Genomic DNA, 15141 nt, shown 5'->3' on the forward strand with positions numbered 1-15141 from the left:
AGACTCACTGTACTTCTGTGTACAATGAAATATTATTACACCTCAAAAAGGAGGAAAATCTCGTCATTTGCAACAACATGGATACGCCTAGAGGACATTAACACTAAGTGAAATAAGGCCGGCACAGAGAGACAAACGCCACAGACCTTACTCAGATGTGGACTCTAGAGCAGCTGGCCGCAGAGAAGCTAAGAGTGAACGGGAGTGGCCAGGGGCTGGTGTTGGGGGGATGTGGAGTTGTTGGGTAGGGGTGCAAAGTTTTGGGTAAGACATGAATAAGTTCTGGCAATCTACTGTACAACGTGGTGACTATAGTTAATAATAACATATTGTATACTCGAAAATTGCTATGAGAGTAGATCTTAAATGTCACCACAAAAAGTATTAAGTATGCGAGGGGACAGATATGTTAATTAGCTAGATTTAACAATTTGATAATGTATACATGTATCAAAACATCATTTTGTACACCATAAATATATGCCATTTTTATTTGTCAATTATACCTTCATAAACTGGGGTGGGGGAGAAGTTCTAGAGATCTGTTACAAAATAAGCGAATCTAGTTAACATTACAGAACTGTACACTTAACAATGGTTAAGAGGGTAAATTTCATGTTGTGTTTTTTGCCACCATTAAATTTAAGTAAAATATATTTTTTAAAAAGAAAGAAAGAAAAGTGTTCAAAATATGGTGGCCTGCTTTCTGAAACTGCCCAACTCTGTTCTCCTATAGCACTTTTATCTGGATTTTCTCCTTGCCTCCCTCTCATGCAAAATAATCAATCCCAAAGATCTATACATCCTTGAAAAGCCCAGAAAAGGGAGCCAAGGGAAGGGAAAAGGGAAATGATTAGAATAATACAAGGCTTTTTTTCCAAGCACACAGATGGAAATATAGTTCCGCTTGGGACAACAAATGAAAAGCACCCGTGCCAAGCACACCCTTGTGAACTTCAGAGCAAACAAACAAGTGAGCCCTACAGATGTCCAGAGAGAAAGAGCAGCCCCACATCACAGCAACAGGGATCAGAACAGCACCATGCCCGCAGCAGCAAGGCTGAAAGTTCAGAGCCAACCCAGGGCCTTCCATGTGCTCAGGGTAAATGACTTTCCACCTACCCAAGAGGCTATATAACCCACGCTGAACACACACTTCAGCAAAACAAGGGGTGAACCAAGAAAGTCAAAGACACAGGCTCACGATCTGGGCTCCATCCAAGACGGGAGGCTTTGGTGTAGGAGCTAAGCCAGGCCAGGGATGGGAGGTGACCAACCCCAGACAGACTGCTGTGTACTGCCCACCGAGCATTTGGGAAAAATAGGGATAGGCTTTTGACAAGGCTGATGGAGCATTTGGAAAAAATAATAATAAGTTCATTAAAAAGTAAGCCAGGGCTGGGTGCAGTGGCTCACACCTATAATCCCAGCACTTTGGGAGGCCCAGGCAGGTGGATCACTTGAGGTCAGGAGTTTAAGACCAGGCTGGCCAACATGGTGAAATACTGTCTCTACAAAAATACAAAAAATACAAACATTAGCTGGGCATGGTGGCAGGCGCCTAAAATCCCAGCTACTCAGGAGGCTGAGGCAAGAGAATTGCTTGAGCCTAGGGAGCGGAGTTTGCAGTAAGCTGAGATCATGCCACTGCACTCCAGCCTGGGCAATAGAGTGAGACTGTCTCCAAAAAAAACAAAAAAAAACGGTAAGCCAGTAAAAGCCCAGATAACATCAGACTCCATAAAGCCAAACCTGGCAAAAGAGTAGAAGTGTAATCATGGCCAACCTGTTGGTTCTGCAGTGGACAATGTTATGCAATGACAACAGCAAAAATGCACAGTGGCCACTGGGGAGCCTAGAGAGTGTAAGAAATAACAGCAGAATGAGGTTTAATTACCTTGCTCATACTCTGTGTGCTATAAAACAGTACAATTAGGGTATGGACATGAGTATCAGGAGAAATATCTAAGACTGAAATGTGGTTGCCTCTAAGGAGAGAGATGGGGAGATGAAGGCAACAGAGGGGGGTAGTTGATGTCAACATACACTTTTTTAAAACTTTGACTTTCTTTGTTTTTGAAACAGGGTCTCCCTCTTATCGGCTGGGGTGCAGTGGCGTTGATCATGGCTCACTGCAGCCTCAACCTCCTGGGCTCAAGTGATCCTCCCACCTCAGCCCCCAAGTAGCTGGGACTACAGGTGTGCACCACCCTGCCCGGCTACTTTTAAAATTTTTGTACAGATGCGGCCTCCCTATGTTACCCAGGCTGGTCTCAAACTCCTGGACTCAAGTGACCCTTCTATCTTGGCCTCCCAAAGGGCTGGGACTACAGGTGTGAGCCCCCACGTCGGCCTGAATGTTTTCATTTTTAAGCCATGTGAGTATGTTCTTTGACGAAACAAAAACTGATGTAAATCCAATGGGTCAACGAGCCGCGCACCTGCTGGCTCTGCACATACAACCCAGCAGTGCTCCTGGGGAGAAGTTCATTAGGGAGCCAGTCATCCCCCCACACAAAATTAAAACAGAGTACAGAATACTGTAGTAAACACTGAACTTCACGGATGCAGCACCCCACACAGTGTGGCAGTGTGGCTGTCAGGTAGCACCACCCTCTGAGGGTGACGGGGATGCGTCACGGGAAGGCTCTCTGGAGGGACAGCCCTGGGCTGCTGCAGATGGAGGGTGGTTGTGGGGAGGAGGAACCTGGAAACGAGCTTCGTGCCTTCACCATCCCATTGTGGGAGGCGCGGCTACCTCAGGACACTGTCTCCTTCAGGCCCACGGTGGCACCACAGGCCTCCATTAACGGGGCTCTTGACAAGAGTCGAAATGCACGTCATGTTAACTGCACATCTACGCTTGCAACCGCACATCTACACTCACACTCTTGCTGCTCGGTCTCTCTCCCTCCCCCTTTCTCAGGGACCCAGCCTCTACCCTCCCCAGCAGTATCCACGGGACCAACACGGTGCCCTGCCCAGGCTGGGGACTCTCCTGGGGTTGGAGCTTGGCTTATCTGGGTGAAAGACACCAGGGCGTGAGATGCTGGTGGCTGCCTCTGGCCCATCCCAACCCCGCAACGCCACTGGAAGATGAACATGTGTCGCCAAGTGAAGGGCAGGGAGGCATGGGCGTGGCCTGTGCACCTCAGGCACTGTCCTGAGAGGGGACTCCTGTGGTTGCCAGGTGAGGGGAGCTCTGTTTCTGTCCAGCTTCTTCCTCTGAAAGCAGGGGCTGAGAGGGGTGGGCTCCCCCACCTCTGCTGTGGCCTGTGGTCCTATGAAAAGGCCTCGCTCCTGGACAGTGGACCACCAGGGAAGGGAGGAGTCTGCCAGGTCCTGTAAAAATACTATGTGGTATATTTTTTTTCTTCCACCACAACATAAATTACACCCACATTTGCTTTCCAGAGTTCTCTCAGCTCACCCCAGCCTCCTCTGGGTAAGGAATCCTTTGACGCCCTGGACCTGGTGTAGATGGTGGGCAGCTCTCAGGGGCACAGCCAGGGCAGACATGGTCCTAGGCTGCCATGTGTGGCTGGCCAACCATGGCATGGCCTCTGCTCCCAGGCATGGACATGGCCTGGCCCCAGGGTCACAGTGATGGGTAGGACTGGGGAGCACAGGGCTGGAGAGCACAGAACTGGGGAGAAAGACAGCTACCCTAACTCTCCCCAGAGCTGGGGAGCACAGAACTAGGGAGCACAGGTGTGGGTAGCACAGAACTGGGGAGAGCACAAAACTGGGGAGCACAGGGGTGGAGAAGCACAGAACTGGGGAGCACAGGGGTGGAGAAGCACAGAACTGGGGAGCACAAGGCCAGGGAGCACAGGGCTGGGAAACACAGGGTCAGGGAGCACAGAGCTGGGCTTCAGGCCCTGACCAAGGGTGGCAGCAGAAGACACTTACCAGCCAGGGCACCTTGGCTGTCAGCTGCTGCTGGAGAGGCCCTGCCCACTGACCTGCAGTGTTCGATCAAATGACATGAGTGCTGCCCTTCAGTGACTGGTGTACACCTGATAAATGTTATCAAAACGTACACTAACATGGGCTGGGCTGGGGTCAGCTCCCTGGCACGAGTGCTGATGCCCAGAATCCAGTGTCCGATTTCCCTGCAGCACAGTTGTATGCACACTCACAGCATCAGCTGGGACAGCAGAGATAAGCAGTCAGCGAACAGCCATGCTCCTGCTGCCAGGGTCAACAGAGAGAGGCCAAGGTCACATGCCAGGGTTCACAGCAGCGGGATCTTCCTGACCCATGCAAAGACAACCCTGGATAAACAGAGGTTGGCAATGCTGACTCCACATCCATGGAGAACCAGCAACCTGGCCCACACCTCACTGTGAGGCCGCAGGGCCCCTGAGTGGCCAAGGAAGGCAGCTCAGCTCTGGGCAAGTCCCAGCTCCTGCCACTTGTGGCCTCGCGGTCTACAGGGAGAACTAAACACCTGCTACTAAGGGGGCGATGACTGAAAAGGCCAGGCACTCCATACAGAGACTGCTGCTTAATCACTACACACTGTAATACTGCCACCAAGGATACCAGAACTACCGTCCCATGTATGTACAGGTGCCCAGAATCCCAGTTTCATGCTGCTCAAACCCTATTTCCAGATGTGCCTTGCTGCAAATCGGCCTTCCCCTCCCTCCCTACTTGGAAATACAACCAATGCAAATGACAGAACACTGAGGGGAGAAAGCCGCCTTAACTCTCCCCAGGGAGCCCACAGTGCGTGAGCCGCCCACCCACAGACCTCTGTTTAGACTCCCCAAAGCCTCTGCGTGAGGGCAGAGGCAAGGACACCCCTTCTCTATCATCCTTCCACAGACCCACGGGGAGGAGGAAAGAAACAGGGAGCTTTCCCTGAACTCTCAGGACCAAGACATTCATCCAGCACTGCCACTGCACACCCCTGCGGGTTCCCGGGGGCTCCCAGGCCTGTGCAGGCGCCTCAGTGCAGCCTCACAACAAGCAGCTCACTGTAATAATACACACTGTTTACCTGGGCAGTTCAGAGGCCTCTTCAGTTTCTTCTTCATGCAAACTGAATTATTAATACTCCTTGGTATTCCACATGTGCATAAAATGTTTGCATGTCAAAATCACCAGAAAACCTGGCCAGCATTCAGCAGCTGACTACAAAATTGAGGGCAATATTCCAGATAAAAAGCAACACAGTTTCTCTTAGTTTCATTTGTGGAAATTGGAATGAGTAGGCTCTCAATAATCCTAATGCTATAAAGCTTAATTTAAGATACAAACATAAACTTTGCCACCAAGTGAAAGAAAATCCTGTTTTCATCCAGAGGGGAAAAGCCTGTCCCCAAACAAACTGGACACTGCCCCAGAGACATATGACGTTGTCATCGCTCTGCAGGACAGTGCAGCCCTCTGGAGGCCGGAGGAGCAAGGTGTTGGTTTGCCTTTAATTAATTTATGCACAATGACGAGGGAATTTAAGCTATGCCCCCCAGAATCCACTGGGCATTAAGGGCAGAGAAGAGATTCATGACCACTCGGAGGCAGCCTAGGTGTGCCGATCACCTAGGGACCCAGAGTGTCCATAACGGGAAGCCATTCCCAACAAGGATCTCTGTAAATCCCGCTCACCCGGAAAGAACAGGGCTGAGGCAGCCCTTTGAGGGTGTTCCTTTTTTATCTGGAAAGATGTTATAACCCCAATAAAACACTGAAGCCAGTGCCTACCTTCCAGCTGAACAGACCTCAGTGCTACTTCCAATGGCCTTGCCAGCAGCAATCAGCCTTCACATTCTGGCAGTTCTGAGCTATTAGGATTAACTTCTGCTTTAAGTGTTTTCATGGCTTTTGCTTATTTTTCAAAATTTTTGCTATTTATTTATTTTGCAGGCGCAGACCCAAAATATCTCAACAATCAAGTTTGAAAAGCTATCCCTTTTTTATTAAATAAGGTTTAAGAAACTTTTTTATTGTTTCAGTCCCAAAAATATAAAAATAAGCTTATAACTCATTTAAGTGTTAATTAATATAATACTTACTTTCCCTACAAAGCAGATTTTTAGACTAAAAACTACAAAGATACCAAATGTTAAAACTGTCCTAGAACACCTATCTTTCTGTGGTCTCCTAAAAAAAGACACCTCGGTACCTATCAATGCCAGACTCTGCTGTCAAAGTCTCCAGTTTTAATGTGGGTTCTGCCACTTTCTGGCTCTGTGGTCTTGGACACGTTACTTCACCTCCCTGAACCTCAGTTTCGTGATCTGAACAACCTGATTAGGACATTCTGAGCATTCAAAGAGCTAATGCTAAACATCCTAACATGTTAGGTACTGAGACCCGTGCCTGATGGCAAGTACTGAATAAATGTTACCATGCCCCATTATACAGGCAAATGTGTCTGGGACTGTACACATGTCTCTAACCATCTACAAGCTGAGTGGGCATTTATAGCTTCCAAGATAAATAATCATATACAGCTAATCTTGTAAATTCCTATTGTGTGTCTATGTATGTAAAGACTTTTATATCCACACATACTTATATTCATGCTAGGACTATAGCTATAGATGCAAAATTTATATGTGTATCCATATAATTACAAAATATCCATACAATTAGTTATAGACATGAAATTATCCACATACACTTCTATGTATATAAAATGAGCTCTTTCTATATATATCATTACAAAAATAGGAAACTTTATTCTCAACATCAGTATCAACTTCTAACATAAATCTACTGTAAAGAAAGCAATAGTTCCTCTTTTTTACTGGAAATAGCCAATAACAGAAATAGAAGAAATGAGAGAACTAGAAGAGGACATTTGCAGCTACCACTGTAATAGCTGTAATAAGACAAGAATCATCCGTGTATGATCAAGAACAATGGAAGGAGTGACACTGTGCACAACAGCGGGGCAGGAAGCTCTAGGGGGTCAGACGCTCCCACAGAAACTACTGAGCAACTGCAATCAACTATTTCAAAACTCTGGAATCATTTCAGATCCTTATGGGCCTGCTACCATCCCTGTTTCTCAGTCCTTGTTCCTGCTGCCCTAGAGCTGGACGACAGCAGCTTGCACTCCTGGGGTGTCTGGCTGGTGCCAGAGTGGGCAGTGGGGACCCTGTCTGACAAAGCATGGATTCAGGGTTTTGGTTGGTCTAGTGGTTCCTTTAGGGAATGAAGCAGACTTTGCCTTGCATTCAGCCTTCCTGGGCTACAGAAGCTTCCTCAAAAGCATCTATCAGAATATATAAAGGGATGGGAATACCTTTTGGGAAGGGAGAAACTTTGTCAGGTCACTGGCTGACTGTGAAGAACAGAAACTTCAGTCACTGCACACAAGAAAGATTACACAATTTGAAGAAGAAAAAGAAAAAGAATGAAGAAAAATGAACAGAGTCTAAAGGTCAAGTGTACAATCATACACATCAGAGGAGACCAAGAAGAAGAATGGGGCAGAAAAAACATTCACAGAAAAAATGGCCAAAAACTTCTCAAATCTGATGAAAGACATGCATATTTGGATCCAAAAGGTAAGAAACCCAAAAAGAATATTCTTAAAGAGATCCACAGAGATCCACACTGAGACTCATTATAGCCATATGGTCAGACCTTAAAAGCAAATAGAGAATTCTGAAAGCAGCCAACCAGCAGCCCTCGGAGCTGCTCTATGGAGTAGCCATTTTTTTGTTTCTTCACTTCTCTAATAAACTTGCTTTCACTTAAAAAAAAAAAAAAAAAAAAAAAAAAAAATGCCTGGGCGTGGTGGCTCATGCCTATAATCCCAGCACTTTGGGAAGCTGAGGCGGGCGGATCACTTGAGGTCAGGAGTTCGAGACCAACCTGGTCAACATGGTGAAACCCCCCTCAATACTAAAAATACAAAACTTAGCCAGGGGTAGTGGCAGGCACTACTCGCCTGTAATCCCAGCTACTTGGGAGGCTGAGGCACGAGAATTGCTTGAACCTGAGAAGTGGAGGCTGCAGTGAGCCAAGATCGCGCCACCGCACTCCAGCCTGGGCAACAGGGCAAGACTCCGTCTTCAAAAAAAAAGAAAAGAAAAAGAAAAAGAAATATGGCTTATGGTTTATTAATAGGAAATAAAAAAGTAAAATTATCTGTTTGTAGATGATACAATCTGTGTAGAAAATACTAAAGATTACACAGACACACACACCCCCCTCCCAAATACCCACCCACCTGTTAGAAACAATAAGTGAATTCGCAAAATTGCAGGATACAAAATCAGCACTTAAAAATCAGTTGCAGCTGGGTGTGGTGGCTCATGCCTGTAATCCCAGCACTTTGGGAGGCTAAAGCACACAGACAGCTTGAGCTCTGGAGGTCCTGACTAGCCTGGGCAACATGGCCACTTCCACAAAATACACAAAACTTAGCCAGGCATGGTGCTCTGTGCCTGTAGTCCCAGCTACTCAGGAGACTGAGGTAGGAGTGAGGCAGGAGAACAGGCTCTGGAGGAGGGAACCTATGGCTGTTTTATGCCCAACTAAATTGAAAGGAAAATCCTAACTTTCGACGCCTAAGTAACAAAAGGACCAGAGGCTACTCCGGCTACTCCCTTTGCAAACTCCTAATCTTTTCTGCGTGGTAGATGGGAAACTGGCTGTCCGCAACCAATCAGATTGATTGTGGGTGGAGTCCTCCTCTGCAACTTTGTAACTTTACCTTAGCCTCTGATTGGCTGCAAAATGCAACCAATCAGATGTTGCACAAGACTGCAACATTTGTAACTCCATTTCAGCCTCTGATTGATGCTGAAAGCAATCAACTGCAGGCCACCACTTCATTTCCATGAGGTGAGCATGAAGTGGCCAATGGCAAACCTCTAGCCGGAGGTTTCTGGACAGGAGAAGATTCTATATGCAGGCCCTTGAGGCGCTGCTCAGCCCGCTCCCACCACACTGTGGAGTGTAGTTTCGTTTTCAATAAATCCTTGCTTTGGCTCTTTCGTGGCTTCATTCTTTCTTTGCTTTGCTGGGTGTTTTGTCCAATTCTTTGTTCAAAATGCCAAGAACCTGGACAACTTGGAGTCAAGACCCTCTACCAGTAATAGGTGGATCACCCGAGCCCAGGAGGCAGAGACTGCAGTGAGCAAAGATTACGCTACTGCACTCCAGCTAGGGCAACAGAGTGAGACTGTGTCTCAAACAAAAACAAACAAACAAAAAATCAGTTGCAATTCTATATACCAGCAATGAACAATCTGAAAAGGAAATCAGGAAAACAACTCCATTTATAATAGCATCAAAAGGAATAAAATACTTCGAAACAAATTCAATGCAATCCCCAACAAAATCCCAAAGTCACATTTTGGAGAAATGAAAAAGCCCATCCTCAAATTTATATAAAATCTTGAGTGACCCCTAATAGCCAAAACAATCTTGAAAAAGAAGAACCAAGTTGGAGCACTCAAAATTCCCAGTTTTGAAGCTCACTACAAGGCCACAGAGTAATCAAAACACTGTGGTAATGGAAAGAATGAAGATAGACTCTTACCTTACATTATATATAAAAATTAGGCCACGCGCGGTGGCTCATGCCTTGTAATCCCAGCACTTTGGGAGGCCAAGGTGGGTGGATCACCTGAGGTCAGGAATTCAAGACCAGCCTGCCCAACATGGAAAAACCCTGTCTCTACTAAACATACAAAAAATCAGCTGGGCCTGGTGGTAGGCACCTATAATCCCAGCTACTTGGGAGGCTGAGGCAGGAGAATCACTTGAACCTAGAAGGCGGAGCTTACAGTGAACCGAGACTGCACCACTGCACTCTAGCCTGGGTGACAAGAGCAAATCTAAAAAAAAAAAAAAATTAACTAAAAATGGGTTAAACAAAAAGGTAAAGGCTAAAACTATAAAACTCTCAAAAGAAAACACAGGAGAAAAGATTCAGGACACTGGATTTGGCAAGGGTTTCTGGATGGCACCAAAAGCACAGTAACAACAGGAAAAATAAAATCAGATAAATTAGACTTCATGAAAATTAAAAATTTTGTACATCAAAAGACACTATCAAGAGAGTAGATACTCCAAATACCTTGATTTGATAATTATACATCATATGCCTGCATCAAAACATCACATGTACCTCATAAATATGCATAACTATTATGTATCCATAATAATTAAAAATACTTTTCTTTTTTTGAGACAGAATCTTGCTCTATGGCCCAGGCTGGAGTGTAGCGGCACAATCATGTTTCACTGTAACCTCAACCTCCAGGGCTCAAGTGATCCTCCCACCTCAGGCTCCCGAGTAGCTGGGAGTACAGGTGTACACCACCACTCCTGGCTATTTTTTTTTTTTTTTAATTTTTTTGTTGACATGGGTGTCTCATTATATTGCCTAGGCTGGTCTTGAATTCCTGGACTCAAGCAATCCTTTTGCCTTGGCCTCCCAAAGTGCTGGGGTAACAGGCATGAGCCACCACGCACAGCCAAAAAAACTTTTTTTTTTTTTTTGAGATGGAGTTTTGCTCTTGTTGCCCAGGCTGGAGTGCAAATGCGCAATCTCAGCTCACTGCAACCTCCGCCTCCCAAGTTCAAGCGATTCTCCTGCCTCAGCCTCCCAAGTTCAAGTGATTCTCCTGCCTCAGCCTCCCAAGTAGCTGGGATTACAGATGTGTGCCACCACACCTAGCTAATTTTGTATGTTTTTAGCAGAGATGGGGTTTCACCATGTTAGTGAGGTTGGTCTCTCAGACTCCTGCCCTCAAATGATCCACGTGCCTTGGGCTCCCAAAGTGCTGGGATTACAGTCGTGAGCCACCGCGCCTGGCCAAAAAACACTTTTTAAAGTCACTATTAAGAGAGAGAAACACAGATGGACACAGTGGTGCGTGCCTGTAGTACCAGCTACTTGGGAGGCTGAGGCAGTAGAATTGCTTGAGCCCAGGTGTTTCAAGTCCAGCCCAGGCAAAATAGCAAGATATTGTCTCTTAAGAAGAGAGAATCTATGCAATAGAAAATACCTGATGAAGAATTAATATCCAGAATAAAAAACTCTACAACTCAACAACAAAAACCCAATTCAAAAATGAGCAAAGGGGTGTGGCAGCTCACGCCTGTGGTCCCAGCACTTTGGGAGGCCAAGGAGGGCGGACCACTTGAGGTCAGGAGTTCAAGACCAGCCTGGCCAACATGGTGAAACCCCATCTCTACTAAAATTACAAAAATTAGCCAGGCGGGGTAGCGGCCGCCTGTAATCTCAGCTACTCGGGAGGCTGAGGCAGAAGAATCACTTGAACCCGGGAGGCGGAAGTTGTAGTGAGCAAGACTGTGCCACTGTGGTCCAGTCTGGGTGACAGAGCCCTGTCTCAAAAAAAAAAAAAAAAAAAAAAAAAAACCCCAAAAAACGCTGATATAAAAAACTCAATTGTAGGATGGGTGTGGTGGCTCATGCCTATAATCCCAACACTTTGGGAGGCTGAGAGGTGTGGATTACTTGAGGCCATGAGTTCAAGACCAGCCTGGCCAACATGGTGAAATCCCATCTCTACTAATACAAAAAAATTAGTGAGCCGTGATGGTGCACGCCTGTCATCCTAGCTACTCAGGAGGCTGAGGCACGAGAATCACTTGAACCAGGAGGCAGAGGTTGCAGTGAGTCAAGATCATGCCACTGCACTCCAGCCTGGGCCACAGAGAGATCCTCTGTCTCAAATAAATAAATAAATAAATAAATAAATAAATAAATAAATAAAATTCAATTGTATTTCTATATACATGCAATGAACAATCCTACTAGATTATCAAAAGGAATAAAATACTTAGGTGTAAATTTCATTTAAAAATGTAAAACCTATACTCTGGAAACAAACACAGTTGAAAGAAACTTAAGCCAGATGTGGTGGCTCACATCTGTAATCCTAGCACTTTGGGAAGCCAAGGCAGGCCGACCGCTTTAGCCCAGGATTTCGAGACCAGCCTGGGTAACATAGTGAGACCTCATCTCTACAAAAAAAACAGAAAAAATCAGCAGGGCATAGTAGCATGCACCTGTAGTCCCAGCTACTTGGGAGGCTGAAGTTGGAGGATCTCTTGAGCTTGAGAGGTTGAGGCTGCAGTGAGCCAAGATTGCACCACTGCACTCCAGCCTGGACCCTGGGCAACAGGGCAAAGCTATGTCTCCAAAAAAAAAAAAAAAAAAAAAGTTTAAAAGTAACTAAATAAATGGAGACATATCTGTGGTAGTTCTTCAAGGATATATTCACTTCTTAATGTCTGGAACCTGTGAATATTATCTTCTATATTAATAGCAAAGAAAGTTAAGTAGATTAAAGATCTTGGGAGGAGGAGTTTATCCAAGATTATCCAGGTGGGACCTGATGCAATTACATATAGTCTCATGAAAGGCAGAAAGAATTTTGAGAGAGAAGAGGAGAGGGCAATGTGACCAGAGGCAGAGGCTGGAGTGATGCAGCCGTAAGCCAAGGAATGCCTGTAGCCCCCAGAAGCTGAACAAGCCAAGGCACAAATTCTTCCCTGGAATCTAGAGAGAGCAAGCGGCCCTGCCAACACCCTGTGTTTAGACTTCTGGCCTCCGTGACTGTCACAGGATAGATTTCTGTTGTTTAACCCTAACTCAATTTGTTGTAATTTGGTACAGCAGCCCTAGGAACTAATACAACATCCCAAGTCTCAGCGTTGTTAAGATGGCTGTAACTCCTTCACCCATCACAGAGTCTAAGCAATCTCTACCAAAATCTCAGCTGGCTTCTTTAGAGAAATTAACAAGTTGACCTTAAAATTCAGATGGAAATTCAAGGGACCAAGAATCACCAAAACAATCCTGGTAAAGAAGAGCTAGATATTCCCAGTCAGTTGCAAAACTTACTACAAAGGTACAGTGCAGTATGGTACTGGCATAAAGACAGATACATAGACAAATGGAATAGCATTGAGAGTCCAGAAATAAACCCTTGGATTTACAGTCCATTGATATTCTTTTTTTTTTTTTTCTTTTCTGAGACAGAGTCTCGCTCTCTTGCCCAGGCTAGAGTGCAGTGGCGCCATCTCGACTCACTGCACTCTGCCTCCCAGATTAAAGCGATTCTCCCACCTCACCCTCCCGAGTAGCTGGGATTACAGGCATGCACCACCATGCCCAGCTAATCTTTGTATTTTTAGTAGAGACAGGGTTTCACCATGTTGGCCAGGCTGGTCTCAAACTCCGGACCTCATGTGATCCACCTGCCTCAGCCTCCCACAGTGCTGGGATTACAGGTGTGAGCACCTGGCCCAAAGAACTCTTAAAACTCAACAAGGCCGGGCATGGTGGCTCACACTTATAATGCCAGTACTTTGGGAGGCCAAGGTGGGTGGATCACCTGAGGTGAGGAGTTTGAGACCAGCCTGGCCAACATGGTGAAACTTCATCTCTACTAAAAATACAAAATTAGCCGGGCGTGGTGGCACATGGCTATAATCCCAGCTATTCGGGAGGCTGAGGCAGGAGAATCACTTGAACCCAGGAGGCGGAGGTTGCAGTGAGCCGAGATCACACCACTGCACTCCAGCCTGGGCAACAAGAGCAAGACTCTGTCTCAAAAAAAAGAAAACAAAACAAACAAACAAAAAAACTCAACAGTAAGAAAAAAAACTCAATTGAACAATGGGCAGAAGATGCGAACATCTAACCTAAGAACATATACAAATGGCAAATATGCATATGAAGATGCTCAACATTATATGTCCCCAGGGAACCACAAACAAAACAAAGAGACACCATGATACACCCATTAGCATAGCCAAAATATAAAATACTAATACCACCAAATACTGACAAGAATCAGGAGCAACTGAAACTGATATTCCCTGCTGCTGGGAATGTAAATGGGACAGCCTCTCTGGAAGACAGTTTGGCAGTTCCTTACAAAATCAAACATATTCTTACAATGCAATCCAACAATTGTACTCCTTGGTATTTCCTTAAATAAGTTGAAAACTTATGTCCACACAAAAACTGTACCTGGATATTTATTGCAGCTTCATTCAGAACTGCCAAAACTTGGGTGCAACTAAGATGTCTTTCAGTAGTTGAATAGATAGACTGTGGTACATCAGATAATGGACTACTATTCAGCAGTAAGAAGAAATGAGTGATCCTCTTGTAGTTCATAAGTGTGATAGCTGGGTGTTCACATGCATGTGTGAGATGTGCTACCCTGAAACCCTGTTATGATGTTGGCACATTACTCATCTGAAATGAAAAGAAGAAAAAGAAAAAAGAAATGAGCTATGAAGGCATGAAAATGCATGAAGGAATCTTAGATGCATATTGCTAAGTGACAGAAGGCAATGTGAAAGGTTACATACTATACAATTCCAACTATATGACTTTGTAAAAGCGAAAAGTGTGAAGATGGTAAAAAGATCAGTGGTTGCCGGGTGGAGGGAAGAGAGGGATGAACAGGGGAAGTACAGAGGAATTTTAGGTTAGTAGAACTATTCTGTAATATACTATAATAGTGGATGCATGTCATTTTACATTTGTTAAAACCCACAGAATGTACAACACCAAGAATAAACCCTAATATAAACCTTAGTCTCTGGAGGGGGATAATATGTGGATGTGGGTTCAACAAGTGCAATGAAAGGACCAGGCTGGGGTGGGACACTGACAGTGAAGGAGGCTGTGCATGGCAGAAGCGGAGGGCATGTGGCATCTCTCTTCTACCCTGCTCAATATTGCCGTGAACCAAAACCGGCTCTAAAAAATAAAGTCATTTTTTTCTTTTCTTTTTTTTTTTTTGAGACAGAGCCTTGCTCTGTTGCCCAGGCTGGACTGCAGTGGCACGATCTTCGCTCACTGCAAGCTCCACCTCCCAGGTTCACGCAATTCTCCTGCCTCAGCCTCCCGAGTAGCTGGGACTACAGGTGCCCGCCACCACGCCTGGCTAATTTTTTGTATTTTTTATTAGTAGAGACGGGGTTTCCTCATGTTGGCCAGGATGGTCTCGATTTCCTGACCTTGTGATCCGCCCGCCTCGGCCTCCCAAAGTGCTGGGATTACAGGTGTGAGCCACCATGCCCAGCCAATAAAGTCATTTTTTTAAGTGAAGGGGAAATTAAGACGTTTTCAAAGAAACAAAAACTGGGAGAGTTCTTCAGTAGCAGATCTAACCA

At 45.5% G+C, this 15141-nt stretch overlaps 1 protein-coding gene and 1 non-coding gene across 10 annotated transcripts in view; one reads left to right on the forward strand and one right to left on the reverse strand.

Annotated features, from left to right (window-relative positions):
- Positions 1–15141, reverse strand: part of NINL (ninein like) — a 134075-nt gene that overhangs the window by 78829 nt on the left and 40105 nt on the right. The window lies entirely within an intron of this gene.
- LOC129022196 (small nucleolar RNA U13) lies at positions 14118–14221 on the forward strand. The gene has a single exon (XR_008496284.1). It is a non-coding gene; the product is annotated as a small nucleolar RNA U13 (small nucleolar RNA).

This window comes from Pongo pygmaeus, chromosome 21 (genome assembly GCF_028885625.2).
Source record: "Pongo pygmaeus isolate AG05252 chromosome 21, NHGRI_mPonPyg2-v2.0_pri, whole genome shotgun sequence".
NCBI lineage: Eukaryota > Metazoa > Chordata > Mammalia > Primates > Hominidae > Pongo > Pongo pygmaeus.